The 16121-nt window shown below is 39.0% G+C and overlaps 1 long non-coding RNA gene across 1 annotated transcript; it reads right to left on the bottom strand.

Annotated features, from left to right (window-relative positions):
* Positions 1-351: 351 nt before the first annotated feature.
* Positions 352-13626, bottom strand: LOC131304382 (uncharacterized). The gene is made up of 3 exons (XR_009192390.1): positions 13358-13626; positions 914-1638; positions 352-826 (listed from the first exon to the last, which is right to left on the bottom strand). It is a non-coding gene; the product is annotated as an uncharacterized LOC131304382 (long non-coding RNA).
* Between the last annotated feature and the right edge of the window lie 2495 nt (positions 13627-16121).

Here is a 16121-nt window from a genome sequence, read left to right as displayed (position 1 = left end):
AACATTGTTGTTGTAGTTGATTTGTGCAGGTTGTGGAGCGTATACTTTATTTTCGTTGTTTGTTTTGGCCGATAAGCCGCTCAGCTTGTATCTGTTTTCCTTAACTACATGAATTGCATTTTTTTTGAGGAATTATTATTTTTAATTGGGGAAATGGGTCAAACTATGGGGTTTAATATGTAATTTTCCCAATATAAAATGTTTCAATGAATTAATAGAACATTTGAACATGAACGAGAACAATTGTTAATTTGAAATGTCATTATAACCAAGCACAGTTAGCGACGGTTTATGGAAGGAGGCCAAGCTCCGCAGTGAATTTAACCCACAGAGGACAACCGTAACTTTTAGAAAAAATTCTATGACCCCTCAGTAACAAGAAAAATATCATCGATAGTCAATATGGGTCCTCGCCACCAATTAAGTGCTCTTTTACTCGTTCGCACCATGCTGAAAAAATAGTTGATTGCGAACAAATAATGCTTGACTGACAAAAAGAAAAAAAAAAGTGTCGCCCCAAACCAATATATCTCCTAATGCCTAGCCAGCATAAACCCTGTGAATCTTCCTGTGAATCTTCCACTCTTTCAGCTTGAAGACCTGACATTCCCGGTGGACTTGGTTTCCACTGCTATCTTCCTGCTAGACTGCTAGTTGAACTTCCAATTGACCGTATCTGTACCCTGTGCAAATAGAATCATGCTTCAACACCACATTTAAGCATCCAACAAGAGCTAACGCAGCACTAGTCGAGCAAACAAATTCATGGGCCTTCCTCATGCTTTCGTTTAAACGTCATAATTTTTGGTCCTGCATCCATCCAGTTCTAATTTCATCAAAGGTAGCTTCGATTAGTTTTGTAAAACCTGTTGAGGGACGACTAGGATGGCTTGGAAAACAAAGTTTATCCTACCTTGAACAAGTCCAGCGGATGACAAGTAGCATAGATTATCATATCTTGCCCAGGTGCCTCATGAACCTATTTAGTCCACCGTCAGAAAATACGTAATCTCTGCTACTCAACAAAAGGTTCCAGATGGTGCCTAGCTGAAAGTAGCATACATTTCAGAAATAGATATTGAAGTTAGCATTTGGGATAGTGCTATGTGAGTGCAGCATACCATACTTGGTATGCACTTAGTTTGAACGCCAATCAAAATTGTGTTTATGATTTTAGGAATTAACTGTCAGATTGTAGATGAGGTCAATGTAAATTATGTTCACCATTTACTTCATGCACACCAGCATTATCCTTTTCTATACACAGGTAAATATGTAGACACAGCAACATACACACATACGTAAACATAAGGAGAAAATGAAGTACCAAACTACACGCGCAGAGTTTGATTCCAGTCTATCAAAGATGATCAAGTCTATAAGAAGGGAAAAAAAAATGAAAAAAGCAGACAATCAAATTCATATGCATAGATATAGATGGTGTAGATCATACTTACTTCAAATAAGAAAGAAATACCCTTGCCAAATTACCTAACATAAATTTTAAATTCCTACTTATCGCAGCCCTTCGCTTGGTGTTATCGGTTGTTTGGAGTCAGATCCACCATTGAGAGTTAAATTTGAGTGGAGGGAAAGGAAATAGCAGAGAGACTACAGAACTTCGGAAGTTTCCATGACCTGCAAACCAAATAGAATTGCTGCAAACTGTGGGTACGGAAGATATCAACGAATCAATGGGTGGTTTCTTGGCATTTACTACATTTTTGCCTAAACAGTTAAAGAAACAAAAGCAGTTTAAAGTGAAAAAGAAAATTGTTAAAAGTGGAATTTTCAGAATTTAACATAAGTCTACACAACCTAAAAATATATGGACACCAAAATGGTGCTCACCCTTTTGTATATTAGAAAAGATATTGAACTTAGCATTTGAGATGGTATCATGAAGCACGATGCATTTCCTTTTGAACTCGAGGAAATAAAAGCAACTTATCCTTTTCAATCCAAGAATACTATCACATGAACTTCAATTGATGCTGCCACGCCAAAGGCTCTCTTACCAGCGCAATAGTCTCTAAAATCAGCAATTTACCCTGAAAGCTCCTATACCATTAAGGTTTATGAAAGACAAGAAAGCTCAATTACATCGACTTTGACACTGGATAGGGCCCTAGCTAAACACTAACAGCTCGTTTGGATTGAGAGATTTCGAGAGAGAGGAAAAGAAATGGAGGTAGAAGTGATTCTTTCCCACGTTTGGATGATTAAAATGGCGAGAGAGGGTGAGAAATGAGGAGAATGAGAAACCCCTTACTAAGCCATTTCGTTTCTCACCAGATGTGGCGAGATTCCGTGAGAAAGGAACCAAGTTGCCAATTTTGACCTTCGTATTCTTCGTGTGTGCGTCCGTCCGCAGGAAACCCTCGGTCTCTATTTCACCGTGCGTCTGCCATCGTCTCTTCTCCTCGTGCATCTGTCCATCGTCTTCTTAGTGCGTCTGGTATCAAACGAGCTTCTGAATCACGAGGGTCTGGTATCTCTGTAAATGGCAGTGGTGGTGAAGACGAAGTAAAAAGGAAAGGGTTTTTTTTTTTTACCGGAAAAAGGAAAGGTTATTTTGGTAAAAATATAAATGACACCCTCTTTTCTTTTCTCTCATTTATTTTGTTCATCCAAACGAGATGGTGAGAAATCGCACTTCTTTCTTTTCTTTTGTGTCACTAATAAGGGGGAGGACACCCCTTTCTTTTCTTTTCTCACCTAGGTAGCCAAAGGGGCTGTAACTGGAAGAGAAAAACATAATATTTTACAGAACATGTTCCAGGGCTCTCAGTGGAGAGCAGAAAAATCTACATCCAAGAATGTTATAAAACTCTCAGATACCTAATTTGGCCCACAGACAATAAGATTCTTCACCTTTATTTATCGTATTAAAGTAAAGCCACACATTGCATACCAACCACACCATATTCAAATGCTTGAGCTACCTTGCAAGTTGCAGCCTTCGTGATCTAACCAGTGCAAGTCTTTCCCACTGATACTCTATATGTACTATGTAATATTAAGTGGGGTAAAAGGGAGAGCAGAAAATGAATGCTTGCATGGGGCATGCAAATAAACTATTGACAGACTGTTCCTACCACCCTAAGCTCACTTGCATATTTTAATTCTAGGGTACTGGAGAATATTCTTACCACCATATAACATTATCGTAACGGTATATTGAATCAAAAGGAATCTCCAACAGTCAGGGTCTAAGGGCCCTCATACGGCCCTTTTATTTCTATAAATACCCCAAGAGTTGGAGGAGTCAGGCATATCTCTCTCTCTCTCTCTCTCTCTCTCTCTCTCTCTCTCTCTCACTCTCTCTCCACTAAATGGCTCAGCCTAAGTTGGTTTTTGCTGGTATTTTACTTGTTTTGAGTCTGTTCCACTGTATTCACTCTAGTGAAGGAAGGAATTTGAAGCCACTAAGAAAAAATGAATTACCAAAACTCACAACTCGCAGTGTACTATTCAAAAAAGAAACAAACGAGGTTGCTGAAAAAGAGAGCGATTTGCATGGTAAGAGCACAAATAGAACAGCGAATGAATCTGTACCTATGGCTCCACTGCCAACAATGTTGCCAATGTCGCAAATGCCGCCGACGCCACCAAGCCAGACTGGCACTGAGACTCGAGTAGCACCACCAGGTCATGTGGACGACTTTAGGCCAACCACCCCAGGCCACAGCCCCGGTGTTGGGCACTCCCTTCAAAATTAGGGTTTTGGTACATGCTGCAAGTATCTACCAGGCTGTGCGCTTCATTGCAGTATGTACATGCTACAAGTAGTAACTTCGTGTCATCTACGTGTATCAATCATGGGCACATGTACATTGGATTTCAAATTGTAATGTATGTAACTTTCGCATTGATATGCATTTCATGGGTGCAATATTAGATTAAATGTATCAGGCTGTGTGCTTAGTTGCAGTATATAAATGCTACAAGTAGTAACTTTGTGTCATCTACGTATATCAATCATTGGCACATGTAAATTGGATTTTAAATTGTAATGCATGTAACCTTCGCATTGATATGCATTTCATGGGTGCAATATTAGATTAAACATCTTTCCTTTTCCAACTTATTATCATACCCTAGTTATAGGGCGGCATATTCTTACATCACACACGAAATGATAGATAAGCTGTAACTAAACACAGTAAGAACGTCTTCTTAAGCGCGATAAGAACTTAGGATTGATGGCAATGTGTGGTTATTTCAAATTAGTTCTTTTGCAAGATGAAATACAGTAAGAACAAATAGAGAAAATAGGAACTTGGGATTGGAAAGAAAAAACAAGCATTAAGTGCTAATACCAAGCATCTAGTACCAAAAAAAAATGCATTCATATCAATGCCGTAGTTGGATATTGAAATGTACCAAATATGTTTTGACGTACCTGAACCTATTTTGTCACAGCAAAGACGTAACCATACCATACCAACACCCAGAACTTGAATGACAACATTTTTGAAGTACATGTGCTTCAAAGGTTTAAGCAATAACAAGTCATTGAAACACAACATGTTTTCGCACTCGGTAAATTCCCATCTTAATACTAACAAAAACACATCCAAATGGACATGATACAAGTGCGTACTCAGTAACACCTACAACCACCACCACAAAATGAAATAATATTGTACACATTTGACACTTCAATTCCATCTTGTTTGAAGCAACTTTTAGTACAAAAAATTATCATCAATTGAATACAAACCATAATATTAGCTGCTGCACCAAGTGGCTAGAACCATATATTCTGTCTCAATCATTTTCTTCTCTAAACCCAAGACCACATAAACTAGCATTTGAGTTGACAAAACTCCAGGTTTGTACACCACAACCATGTCATATTATACCTATATATATATACACCTATATATATATATATATACACCTATATATATTGGGGCGGTTCCGAGGACACCCAAAAAAACACCTCATAGTTCCTGATCAAATTTTAATGATCCGAGCCGCTCAATGTGATCAGAATGTGATTTTAAGGGTGCTCGTGAGAAATCAGTCAAAAAAATGACCGGGAAGGGCTTGATCCGAACAATTTCGAACAGGTTTTTATTGAACGGTTCAAATAAAAGCTGCTCAAATCAAGCATTTCTCGAGCATTTTTTTTGTTAATTTCTCTCGGGCACCCTTAAAATCACATTCTGCACTCATTGAACGGTTCGGATCATAAAAATTTGATCGGGAACTACGAGTTTGAGATTTGGGGTGTTCTTTTAGGTGTCCCTTGAACCGTCCCGTATATATATATATACACACACACACACTCGGGATCCAATGAGGGATCCCGCACGGGCTTACCGAAGCCCGTGCGGGACTCCCCTTTCCCGATCGAATTGCGACGATCCAAGCCACTCAAAGTGTGCAGAACGTGATTTTAAGGATACCCGCGAGAAATCGGCAAAAAAAATGATCGGGAAGGGCTTGATCCGAACAGTTTTTTACTGAACCGTTCAATAAAAAACTGTTCGGATGAAGCCTTTCCCGATCATTTTTTTTGCTGATTTCTCTCGAGTACCCTTAAAATCACGTTCTGATCACTTTGAGCGGATCGGATCGTCGTAATTCGATCGGGAAAGGGGAGTCCTGCACGGTAAGCCCGTGCGGGATCCCTTAGGAGATCCGGACTATATATATATATATATACATATATATATATATATACATACATACATACATACATATAGAGGCTGCTCATTCAGAATTTACCATAATTTACCAAGCTTAGTGTGTGTCGTGCTAGCTATTTCCAGATTAATCATCTCAAATATGTCAACTGTTAAAATTCTACAAGATAAAATATTCCCTATGATAACAACCACCATTTTTGATCTTATGTTTTATTTCGAAAAGGAGCAAACCATACACCTATTTTTTGTAAGTATACCACAATAGTTAGTTACAAACACCGAAAAGATCATAACAAATTCACCAAACCTTGTAACATTTCCCACCATCTCCTGATTAAAAACCACAATGTTCATGACAGTGCCACAAACACATTGCCACCAGCTCCTGATCAATAACCACAATGTTCATGACATTGCCACAATGTAAGACTTTTCTCATCACTCATCTGTAATCCAACTTTGTATCTACGACAATGGTTCATAACATTCGCCACAAGACCTTTTTTTTTTTCCTGATCCTGCCACAAGACCTTATAAATTTGCTTATAGTACGTAGTGTGCATTCAATATTTCTCCATAGCAAGTATACATTCTTTAAGGCTCTAGGTACACAAAGTCATTCAGAACTGATACTATAGAATGAGATGCAATCCCATAAACTGCATTGGAGAACCTTATAAAATGTTAATGACATGCCATTGCATCCATTTCTGAATTGTTGACCAAAAAACTTCTTTCCTTTTTTTTGTTAGTAGTAACTCCAAAAATTTCTGACTATCAATTAGCATAGGAAGAAGTATCCACAAGCAATTCCTTGTAAGTAAACATTTATTAAACATAGTTGTTGGTGATCAACTGTTGTGGTGCACCCTTGTGCAATGAAGCATACATTTTTGACTCTATTCATTTTTGTACCCAGCCACTACTTTTGCTCCATCGCATGGCCGTCTATATTAACCCTGGCATGATGCAAAAGGCGGTGTTGTATGTGGAAAACTTATTTAATTCTCTACTTGGTACCTTGAGCCACCAAGAGAGCTACAGGCTTTCAAGCAGTTCCTTGAATATCAAGTACTGCTCTTTATATTTGGAAGGCATAGTTATCGAAGAGAAATAAGCGCTATCATGGACTATTTTGTTTAGAAATTACGAAAGAACTTGAATTTTTCCCCGACAGCCACTACTAACCACGCCCTTTGCACATTCTGTCAATATAATAACCATTACAGAATAAACAAGCCCGTGCACTACAGCCTAGCACCTAACAGAATCAAATACTTTTGTCCTATAAAAAAGTATTGATTCATTTTCAATGTTTAGTGGGACAAGGCTCCTGAACTCGAGGAGCCAGCCATAGATGTCCTTTGGGAGAATCTCCATTTTTAATTCCACACTCAATGGAGGTGAAGAAAGGGAAGTTTCCTGGCACTGTCAAGCCCATCATTTGCTTCATTGACTAATTCGAATAAACAAAAGTAATAGTTATTTTGTGACAACTAATAGTGGTAGGACCATCCAGAATTTGGTGGATTTGACTCGGCTTTTTGTTATTTGAACGTCAGTTTCTCTATGAAAGAATATGCAAATGAAAAGGACTTCACACTTCGAGCAATCGTGGTGTTTAGACAGGTTCGTGCTCGCTGCTAGACATTTCAGTTAGTATTTTTGCAGAATGGTACTCTATTAGCATGAAATAACATCAAATGCATCCAGGAATCCAGCTCTACTTTGGTAATATGACCTGCAATTTCACTACGGTAGGTGTTCAGATAATATTGTGCTCGCAGCTAGACATCACAGTTAGTGTTTATGCAGAATGGTACTCTATTAGCATGAAATAACATCAAATGCATCCAGGCATCCAGCTCTACTTTGGTAATACGACCTGCAATTTCTCTGCAGTACCCTAATGACTAATGACTATCATCACTCCTGACAAGACAAGCAGTGAGCGGTTCAACAAAAAGACGCAAACTTGCAAAGGTGCCTGCATAAGAAAGAATCAAACCCTAGTTAACGAGGAAAATCATTTTCAAAAGAATCCCCCTAGGTTACAGGGGTCATATGTGTATCCGCTCTTCTTCTTTTTTTTTTGCCACGGGTGTATCCGCACATTACTATTAATATTTGGTCAAATTTCGGCTCTGTTATGTAAACCATCCGTTTCCAACCAAACTTCCTTTTCCAGGGTGGTAGTTGTTCCGGTATTTTTAAAGACTTTTCTTGGTGTGGACATGTGCACTATGATGCCTGTGCTACTTTTACTTCCAAGCGGAATATCATTTGATGCTAGCAGAACTAGCATAGATTTACAACAGCAAACAGCCACCGTAGAAATTATCTCAAAAGAAGTGAATGTAAACAGCATGGAATGATTACTTTTCACCTATGTAGCACACGTACAGACACGGCTAGGGACATACACGGATATCGGGATATGCGACACGAGAATTCACAATAAATTGGGACATGGATATAGCAGGAGACAAAATAATTTTTTTGTTAAGCAAACCTACATTATAACCATTTAATATTTAGGTTAGGACTTAGGAATCCTCATGCATTATCAACCGATGGGGGGAGTGTGTGTATACACGTACACATATGTGTTATATTACACTTTTGGTTGAATACCTTTGAACTAATAAATATTTTACCCCGAAAAAGCTTTTAATATTTAAAAAAATCACCTGGCCTTGTCCCCATGTGTGTCCTTAGAGTGTCCCTATGAAACGTAGTCCCACATCGCCTGGGTACCAAAATAACATGAAGTATACAAGTATCAGGGCACCCTCACTTCAACAGCTAACTTTTGGGGTTGAGTTCTACCCAAGACCATGTAATATGGTATTAGAGCTAGGCACCAGGGATGGGCAGGGTGCGTGTCTCTAGCCTGCACGTGGTAGGTGCTTCGAGTGATCACGTACATGTGAGAAAGGGCGTAAAGCGAAATCCCACATTGCTTGGGTACCAAAATAATATGAAGTATATAAGCGTGAGGGCACCCTCACTTCAACATCTAGCTTTTGGGGTTAAGTTCCACCAAAAACCGTGCAACAAGGTATTAGAGCTCGGTACCAGAAATGGGTAAAGTGTGTCTCGAGCCTGTATGCGGCTAGTGCTGCCGAGGAGAACATTGGGCGTGAGGAAGGGTGTGAAACGAAGTTTCACATCGCCTTGCTACCAAAATAATATTGAAGTATATAAGTATGAGGGCTCCATCACTTCAACAGCTAGCTTTTGGGGTTGAGTGTAACAGTCCAACCATATAAATACCAGAATTTAATGGACATGCTGCGAGGAGTGTCCAATATGTGTCCCTGTCACGTCCCTAGTGTATCCCATCATAAAAAAAATACTTAAAAATTTAATGGACACACCATGTGGAGTGTCCCTGGCATGTCCCTACCATGTCCCACCGTAAAAAATATTCTAAAATTCAATGGACACGCCACGTGGAGCGTCCCATATGTGTCCACACCTCTAATAGCGTTGGTGCTTCATAGCTTCTCACTCATACCTGCAATATTGACTAGCCTATATCTCGTCGTGAACCAAATTAAATGAACAAGATATCCACCATAATAAGGATTCAATACATTAAACATTTTGAACTTTTAAATCCAGAAAATGGATCATGAAAGAACAATGTGCCATGGGATCTGAATTCAAACATTATGTCTTATAAAAGATTCTAGAGTTGAGAAGTTCGATTCCTTCCAGCATGAGATATCTTCTATTGGGTGGATCAAATGAAACAAATCTGAGAAACAGAAGGGACCAATAATATGATGCAGAGATAGACATTCCTGAATCATGGAGCGGCTTTGTAAACCATAAAATCACTACAAAACTTGTAATGTAAACCAAGTTAATGAAAGCACCTAAACAACAACCAAGAGACACATGTATCTCACTTGGATTTGTCGACCAAGAGGGGCTGAAAAGCACATGAGCCACCACATAAAAAACTAGCCAAATGTGTGCTTACAGTACTCTTGTGCACTAACCTAGATCTTTAATCTGATTTTCCAGGAACAATTGATTAAAAAAATCATCACCTCTGCCGACATTTCAAAGAATAAAGTAGCATTTCAGCATATTAGAAGGTCGGAATGCAGTCAAGGACCAAGATTGAATTAGACCCTGTTAAATTTATATTTCCAACAATTTTTAGGTTTTATAATAGGAAAGTGGGGAAATTGAAAAGGAGCAAAGAACAATAGCCATAGAGCAGAGACATTCAGTAAGTGAGAAAGAACTCGCATAAAGTTCTGTCCTAAGAGGACGGTCAAATATATCTAAAACACAAACCATTTGAATTTGTAAAACAAAGTGGACACTTTAGTTCAATGAATTATTGACGTTCAGATCCTCATATGCCTTTCTCCCTAGATTATAAATAGCAACACAGATGTAGGGAGGTGACTACAGTGTTCATAATTCTCCATCTCTCCCCCTCCTCTCTCCCTCTCCCTCTCTGCTTTAACCTAATCTGTCATTCGCTTTCAAACAACAACAGGATCACCTAATATCTTTCCTTCTCTAGTTATGGCCTATATCAAACTCATCTGTACCAGTGCTATTCTTCTTGCACTAACAGAATGCGATATAATTCTCTTTACTGAGGGGAGACAGCTAAAAGCAAGGGGAGAGGTGGAGCACGCACCCATGCTAGATCACAGTCATGTATATGACGACACGGCGCCACAAACTAATCATGGTCCCATAAATGACCATTCTGTAGCAGGATATAAACAAACTCCCAAAACAAGGACATTCAATCTAAGCCTTGGATTTGAGGATCCAATTGCAGTAGATGAAGATGATTTTAGACCTACAATACCAGGTAACAGCCCAGGAGTTGGTCATTCTTATCCAGAACAGATGGGCAATGCTCAAACAAACAAAAAAATTGAGGGCACTGGCGTCAATCATTCTATGGCAGGAAATGCAGATGATTTCCGACCCACAACGCCAGGTCACAGCCCTGGTGTTGGCCATTCCATCCACAACACAAACGTAGAGCGAAATCCTTAGAACTGTCAGTCCACATAGGAGTGTATTTTAACTTGTCTGTATAGTGAATTGCTTTAGGTCCAAAAGGTTGTTTCGTGAAGGAGTGTTTCCATTTTACTAAGTTCATTGTCTCAAATGTCACCATGTGAGCCTGACATTTCTTGTACGTATGTTATAGCAAGCATATGTAGGCACTGCTGAAATGGTATATTGTGCAAAAATAAGACTCTCTCTCTCTCATACGTTTGTATGTCGTTAAGCACGTATGCCTCAATATACATAATTAGTTAATACCCATATATGTATACTAGGTCAGAATCTGCAGACATGTTTGCACATGGAAAACAGACTCAAGGAGTTACTAAAACATGAAAAGAAGAAAAAAACAATAAAAAGCAAAGGAAAAAATGAATTGCAGAGCAAGACGAGTGAAAAAATGCAGGCAAACAAAGGCTTAAGTTCCAATATTTTGTTGGGTCACAGTCCCTTTGTTTTCACTAGTCAATGGTTTCAAGTTCAACCATGTGAAACCTTTATGATTTGATACAAGTAGGACACAATGCTTTATTTTTTCCTTTTCGTACGGGATGTTTATACTATGCTGTTCATATAATATGCAAAATACACATAGGCAAGTTAAGTGCCTACGTGCATGCGAGCAGTGATGGTTATTACTACACCATGTCATGTTGTGACTGTTTTTGCCAGAGAACTAACAAACCTCATAACCATGATAGAACTATATATGTCTACACTTGAGGAAAATAAATGCAGGAAAAAAGGACCAACATATGATGCAAAATGTACTCTGGAGAGCCATCTCAATCGATGTCGCTGATTAGTTTCCCCTCTTTGCGAGGAATCCAAATCTCTCGGCCCCCTGCTATGTCACCTTTGAATCCTATCGGTCCATTGGATAGACGACGTTGGTGAAGTGACCCTATGAACCAATAAGATCCAAGAGGATAGAGAAGGGAACACGATAAGGGGCATGTGATCAGGATTCCATCTCTCTCAAGTCTCAAATAGCTGATAAAACTTCTCTCATTAGTTTCGATTTTCAAAACCACCCTCAAAAGACTATTCGAACACCTGAAATGTTAACCTCAAGGATGGAGCCCAAGGGGAGCATGTAGTGGCGGTTGCCACCCCAATGGTTTTAAGAAATGGTCTTCTCTAGAATTCTTTTTGCTTACCACGAAACTATATAGGTCCGCCACCTCTGGGTTTCAACAGAACATTAAATATTGATTTTTTTTTAGAATTAATGAATTTGGAGCTATGAAGCGCGATACTCTAGAAATGGCTCATTGCCTGAACTGAGCTTTACTACAACTCTTTTAGTCAAAAACGGATAGCAGTTTAGGACTTACGTAACTCTCTAAACATCAATATTTATGCTCTCAACTAGGAGGCAGGAGCGACGTGCAATAATTCCTATTGTCATCTTTATATGTATGCCACCCCTAAGAAAAAATCTTGGCCCCGTCCTTGTTAGCCTAGTTGACCGAAGAATTGAATCTCATTAGAAGGTCAATTGTTCGACGATCATCACCAATTTGATTTGTTAAGTAATTCTCGTTTCATCTGTATAGCATTCCTCCCAGGTTGAACAAATAAAAGCATTCGAACCTGTCCATGAAATAATAGCAGCAATAGATTATTGAAGACAAGAGGCTTAGCCCTCTTCTCCCGAGGTGGGAAAATTGATAAAAAGAAAAAAAGAGAGAAGGGAGGGAAAGAATAGTACGGCTAATAGCAATTAAAAGCAAAAGCAAAAAAGGGAATACCAGGGATATTAAACTGAAGGAAATGACCGTGATAAAGCTTTTCCATATAGAGCTAATTGTGACCATTTTGAATTAACAAATGAGACTGGTAGCTTGGAAAGAAAACCTTTTTTTGAATAACTCAGGGTGTCCGGCCATCTTATGCCCACCTGGACTAATCTCTTGGGTGCCAATTCCCATGTCCACTAACGAGGACTATGATAAAGCCCGTACGGACTGGCCCTACAAAAGGTGTCAAATATTAATGCCTTGTTTGGATCAAGATTTGGAAAAAAAATTCCAACTCAAAAAACACTCATTACCCCTACTTTCAATCATTTACTGTCCCCTCATTACTCATATCTTCAATCATTATTCTCATTTCTTTTTCTATCTCTCTCCACTCATTACCCCTGCTTCCAATCATTATTCTCATAAAAAATTTCTCAAAAACAGCATGAGCGATCCAGCAATGTAGCACGCACTATATTTCCTTAACAGAACCTAGGAAGGAGCAAGTCCATGACCACCGTACCGACCCTTGACCCTCGGGGTTCGGAAAGAAAACCTTTCAAGGAAAGAAAGCCAGGTAAACTTTGTTTCTTAATTCCCATAATTTAGAGAAAGTGGAAGAGAAAGAGAGAAATTTTGAACAGCACATGAAAGCCAATAGCTCTGAATATTAAATTCAGTCATTACATTAAACAACACGGAATTCCAAACAAATTCGCGCATTGAAAAAGGAAGAACACTGTCCAAGATGAAAAGCAGTACTACGAAACCCTAATTAAACCCGGAGAGAAGAGAGATTGAGTTGGTAAAAATCGCCATCAACGTGAATCAGCTGCATTACTGCATACAACATATATGGAAAAGAATGTGAAAACAGGAAAAGGGAAAAGGACGAACCAGAGATCAGAAATGCATTTGGACGAACCCGTTGATCATGTTCATTGTTGCTGATGCAGTGATGCTGTTGTTTTGGGCGGTTGCTCAGAAGTCGATTCATTTCTCAGAGTTCAACAACTGTTTCACTTTCGGGAATATTAGGCCTGCACGACAACCCCGTTGAAGCGCGAACCAGGACCAAATCGAGCTGAACCGTATATTGTTCTGATCCGTAAATTAACGGTCTAAGATCTAAGTCCAATAATGCTCATGTGTGTGCACGAGTGTGAAACAATTTATATCTGCCTCTCTCTAAAAAAAATCCATCTCTCTCTAGAAGTTAAAACCCTGTTCATCGCGGCCGTGGGGGAGGAGGCCTCTGCCTCCCTCCTCCCCCCGTTTTTGTTCCCTCTCCCCTCCTCGCCTCACTCTTGCCCGACGTTTGGCGTCCCGTCCTCTCGGTTTTTAGGTGTCCGTTGCTGTTGGTTCCGGCGTGGCTCCCTTGCGACGGCTCCGTTCCGGCGATCGGTGGTGTCCCACAGTCCGTTGGCCCGCACGGTGATTCCAGATCTGTGGTGCTCGGGGCCGAAGTCGTTGAATAAGGTGTGCGGTTGTTTTGGGTGAGGGTTTCCTTTCTTTTTTCTTTTTTCCGGCCGTTTGGCTCGGGCTATACCGGCTGGTCTCCCCACTCCGGTCTGTACCAGTCTAGTTCTCTAGATCCGGTGGGTGTTGGGTGAATAATTTTAGTTAGGGTTTGGTGGTCTGGCCGGCAGTCGTGGGAGAGTTCTGGGGTTTATCCCGGCAGCAGCACCGGTGGTAGGTGGTGGCTGTGTTGGGGTTTGCTGAGATCTGTTCCGATTCTGTTGATCGGCTGCTTCTCTCTGTTTCCGGGTTAAGATTGATTTGTTAAAAAGGGATCCCCTGTTTTCTTGCTTATTCAGTGATTAGGTTCCGTTCCCGTAGGTGCTTAATCTCTATTACAGTGAACGGCTCTATTGGTCAAACTTCGTGTGTTGGCTCTGCTTTGCAGTATGTGCTTATTTCTCGGTGGTAGAGTTTAGGTTCCTACTTGATGTTCATGTTTAGCCTGTATCTCTGTATTTTCGGTGGATTCCTGTATTTGCTCGATGGACATTTTTAATGAAATGAAATTGACTGACTTATCAAAAAAAAAAAAAAAGACGACACAGACATTTTATACAGATATTCCACAGATCTGAGGTGGAGGGTGTAAAGTGTAATAAAAAAGTGGATCCCACACTTTTGCATTTCAAAATTTTGGGAAAAACTTTGAAAGATGGAGGTCGGAGAGGAAAAATGGTGGCTTTGGTGGTAGTGTCTGTGTTGCTTTGGCGGGCGATGATAGTGATGGTGACGTTGTATAGGTGTCAATGGCTTCGAGATCGGCGTTGGTAGCAGCAATGGTGGTGGCAACACAGAGAGTAGTCGGGGAGTGAGAGAATGAAACAGGTTGTGGTTGTGGTTTGGGGTGAGGAGAGAGAAAATATAGTTGGTTTTGATTTTGAGATAAATTTCCTCATCAAAGTTTTTCCCAAAATTTTGAAATGCAAGAGTAATGTGGGATCCACTTTTTTATTACACTTCACACCCTCCACCTCAGATTTGTGGAATATTTGTGTAAAATGTCTGTGTCGTTAGATTTATTGAGCGTGAAAATATCTTCGAATCACATTTCAAACAATTAAAATTCATGAGAATAAGGATTGAGAGATGTGGATTAACTGAACAAGACATATGTGACATATTTATGTTTACACAATATACATATAAATAGTTATGTATTCAATATTTAGTAAATAATTTAGTTATACTTATAAATTATTAAGTCATAATAGGATTCGTAATATTAATAACGGGTTGGCAAAGGGTTTGGATAGTACTCATAAACTAAGTTGCATAATTTTTAAGTGAGTAGGACCTCCTGCTCTCAATCTCATCGTGCTTCCGTTTTAATTTTTCGTTCTTGTGAATTTTAACAATTTGAAATGTTTTATACACTATGTGTTCTCGTGCTCATGAACCCAAATTATGTGACTAATAGTATATAAAAATGGAAATTAGTTATTCACGAATGCAGATTATATAGCTATTCTACTTGCCCTAGTTGCCCGTAAAAGTCCATATTATGAATTTTTAAAATTTTATGAAATATCTTTAACATGGATCTTATTAGGAACGTCTCACGAATAATATCTACGTAGTACCAATTTATACCAACAATTAGATTGAAAGAAAGAATTCTAAAAAGAGAAATAATTTTCACTCCTTTTTTATCTTTATTAATGTAAAATTACTAAAATACCCTTACCTCTTGAGTCACTTTTCCTATATGAAGGGCAAGTTGGTAATTTCACACGAACAAAGATAAAAAAGAGAGCGCCAATGAAACACAAAGGGGTGTTAAAATCATTCGCCTTCTAAAAATAATAATGAATCAAAATTAAGTCTTATTTTAAAAAAAACCCTATGCATAACTTTTGGAAGTCATTTGGCGATCTTCATATTGGAGATTAGAGTATGATTGAAGATTATCGGAGGTACAGTTTGATTACTTATCTCTTGTACTCTCGTTCACATTTTGTGGTTATCGAGAATGCTTATATGCTTTATGCAAACTTTTTTTTTATACACAAACGCATAGTTTTTTAGTTTTTTTGTAATATGCGTAAATTCTTTCTAATTTCTTAAAAATACAAATCCCATCAATTGAGGTCCGTTTGCTAACACTTATAATCCAACTTATTAGCTTATTTGCTTAAAAAAA

Source organism: Rhododendron vialii, chromosome 10a (assembly GCF_030253575.1).
Source record: "Rhododendron vialii isolate Sample 1 chromosome 10a, ASM3025357v1".
Lineage (NCBI taxonomy): Eukaryota > Viridiplantae > Streptophyta > Magnoliopsida > Ericales > Ericaceae > Rhododendron > Rhododendron vialii.
Note: the sequence above shows the minus strand (reverse complement) of the source record. Positions and strands in the feature narration are given on the sequence as shown.